This window comes from Aedes aegypti, unplaced genomic scaffold (genome assembly GCF_002204515.2).
Source record: "Aedes aegypti strain LVP_AGWG unplaced genomic scaffold, AaegL5.0 Primary Assembly AGWG_AaegL5_hic_scaff_665_PBJ_arrow, whole genome shotgun sequence".
In the NCBI taxonomy this organism is placed as follows: domain Eukaryota; kingdom Metazoa; phylum Arthropoda; class Insecta; order Diptera; family Culicidae; genus Aedes; species Aedes aegypti.
The window spans coordinates 10,248-13,523 of NW_018736347.1; the positions used below are offsets into that span (position 1 = coordinate 10,248).

At 41.2% G+C, this 3,276-nt stretch overlaps 1 pseudogene; it reads left to right on the forward strand.

The window, feature by feature from the left end:
- Positions 1-1,362: 1,362 nt before the first annotated feature.
- Positions 1,363-2,824, forward strand: LOC110681286 (annotated as a pseudogene).
- Positions 2,825-3,276: the final 452 nt, after the last annotated feature.

Genomic DNA, 3,276 nt, shown 5'->3' on the forward strand with positions numbered 1-3,276 from the left:
TTTGAATGTTGTATGTTTGATTTTTGTTAGGTGTACGAATATGGGATTGGCTCAATTTTAGACACAAATTCAACACTTTTCCCTTATTCAAAAGATATTAGCGAATGAACAGAGTTTGTTATTGCCGAGCAATAGATGACACCTACGACCTTCGTGATTGATAAAGTATATCGAAGTCCGTAAATTCTTTAATAGTTTTAAAACTACTTGATGTAGAAACAGTGCCCCGTACGAAAATGAGGTGAGTCACTGTATGTTGTTGAATAAAAAAAAACTGACGAGTTTTTCATGTAGTCTTCGAGCGACCTATTTCGATGCGTCCGCTGGAGCAGCACTAAGGGCTGTTCATATATTTCATAACGCTTAAAAATGGCCATTTTAGACACCCACCCACCCCCTCGTGACGCTTTTTGTATTCATACTCTAAAATTTTGTATTGCTGTTTGCATTTGAGGTGCAAATCTTGACTAAATGTCCTCCAAATGCCGGTAACACAAACCAATCAAAGGACGCCTAGCAACGATTATCTAAATCACCGCTGACCTAGATAGAAAAACTTATCTTTGACATCGCATTTCTTGTGGAAAATCTTACCGCGTTTGGTGTTCCCGCATTTGATGTTTGCGTTTCAAACGCACACAGCAATATGAGCCGTAACAACGTTCGGACACCCACCCACCCCCTAAAGCGTTATGAAATTGCGAATGGGCCCTAAGCTGCAAAGCGCTAGCCAGTCCAGCGCGCCACGCTGCCTATTTACGAGTCCATTTCTAGTCTAGCAGCAACGTTGACCTTAACTTGGACTGTTCATCTCACACCTCTCACACTCATCACACCCCTCGTCACTCGGCAGTCTTGCCAACCCTGACGAACAATTCCGCTGTCTTGCTGTCTGTCAACTGACAGCTCGCGAGCTGTCATCGCTGTTCTGCCCTTGCCGGACCTTCTTTTCGGTGTTCCTTTCTTCCCGAACGATCAGCCGCGTGTTGTACTCTGATCAATGTAAGTAATTTTCCCGTGTTTTCCCGGTGGAAAATTGTTGAAATAATTACAAAAGTGCTGTTTTGTGATGGCGATAATATAATATGATTGAATAAAGTTGGTTTCGGTGTGCTGTTCGGTGGAAATTGGTGGAAAAACTAATTTGTTACTAGGCCCCGTTGGAGGACTACTGAAGGAATGATTTTATGACACGTTTCGTGTAAATCCGTAAAAATACAGAATAATCCAACTAACTACTTACAATAATCCGATTCAGTGATAAAAGATAACCATCAGCTTGATGGTTCCGCCGAGGAATTCAGTATTAATATTATCAGGAACGTACGACCGATCCTAACCTCAATCTTCTCTTCTTCCCAGAAGCTAAAATGGTCCCGCGTCCAGCTTATAAGCCAAGATCGTCAAGAAGCGGACGAAGAAGTTCATCCGCCATCAGTCCGATCGCTATGACAAGCTTGCCGTAAGTATTCGGGAATTTGGGGTCACGGGGAGGGTGCCTTTTTGTTTACCAAATCGAATTTGTTTACACCGGATAGGGCTGGTAGCAGGTCTCTAGTTTCATGCAAGTCTATTCTTAATTGAAGGTCTCTAGGAGTCTTTTTCTTTTAACCATAATGGTCTCTTTAGTCTCTTGCATTGAATTGTGATTCGAAATACTAACTAGGAATTTCTGAAGAAATTTTGAAGGACAATTTTGCTGAAATGCTCAAGAATCCCTGGAGAAATTTCTGATTGAATTTTTGAAGATGTTCTTCAAGGATGACCAAGGGATTGATGGAAGAATCAGTGGATCAAATCCAGAAGGACTTAGAACTTTCTTGAAATATATAAGGTAATTTATGTGGTTTTCAATCCAGGATACCTTACTAATAAGGTATTCAGAACAAATTTTCTGAAGGAATTCCATGACCAATAATCTCACTTAATGAACTCCTGAAGAAATCTTCGTAGTAATATCTGAATCTTTTGGTAAATACCTCCATTATTTTTGATAAAATGCCCAGAAACAATCGTGAAAAAATGCACACAGTAATACGAGCAATATCACTTGTATTTAATGGAGTTAAAAAAAAACTTATTCTTAGAGAAATGATCACTCTGATTTTATTACAAATCAAACCCTTATCTCTTGGTTCTTGTTAGGTTTAGTTTTGCTTTATTCTTGTTTGTTCTTATTTTAATTCCCGTTCGGTCTCTGTTTTTCCAGCTAGAAGTATCTAAAGTTCCTATTTCAAGACACTCATCGCTACCACCAGCCCTTTTCTTGCATTAAAATAGAGACTACGTTTCTAAAAAGAGAACTGTTGCCAGCCTTGTAACACCGGAAGGTGAGTTCTTTGCTGATCGAATCCTCTTTTTTTGTTTGCAGCCCAACTGGCGTAAGCCGAAAGGTATTGACAACCGAGTGCGCCGTCGCTTCAAGGGTCAGTACCTGATGCCAAACATCGGTTACGGATCGAACAAGCGCACCCGCCATATGCTCCCCAACGGCTTCAAGAAGTTCCTGGTCCACAACCGTGCGCGAGCTGGAGGTGCTGATGATGCAGAACCGCGTCTACTGTGCCGAAATCGCCCACGCCGTGTCGTCCAAGAAGCGCAAGCAGATCGTCGAGCGCGCGAAGCAGCTGGCCATCGCTGTGACCAACCCGAACGGCCGCCTGTGCTCGCTGGAGAACGAGTAAGCTCCCAGGAGTTTATTTTCTATCTGTGCGAATGTGTGACGGGCTTTTGGTGCCCAATTTCGGAACGTCGGTATGATAAGCTGGGGTTTTGGAACTTTCTTTATAAGTGAGAAATATGAGATACAGAGGAGTTAATTAAATGAAGTTATTGCTTTGTTGGAAAGAAATTCACTTCGGATTGTCTTGTGCAATCCATTCGACATTTCAGTTACTTTCTGTTTCTGTTCGGGATGAACAACTGCGACCAGTTTTTCTTTGATCTTTTGTGGTATACCCGTGTCCTTTGTTTAGTGCATGTCGTTCTACTCCATTACTATTGAGAAATAATGAAGTAGTCGTTTTTTATACAAATATCATTCTTTACCATTTTGCATAGAGCCTCTTTAGAAAAAGATACCGCTATTTATACCTTTTGGAGAAATCAGTTTGTCACCATTAAACTCTCAAAAGCGCGCCCCTTAATCAGGTTCGGCCACTAAGCTGGTTAAATGATACTGATTTTAACCATGCATCCGGTACTCTAGCGCGTATCAAATTATTGCTTCTACTCATAAGGTTCAAAGTCGTTTTTTTGAAACTGTAAACAGGTTTC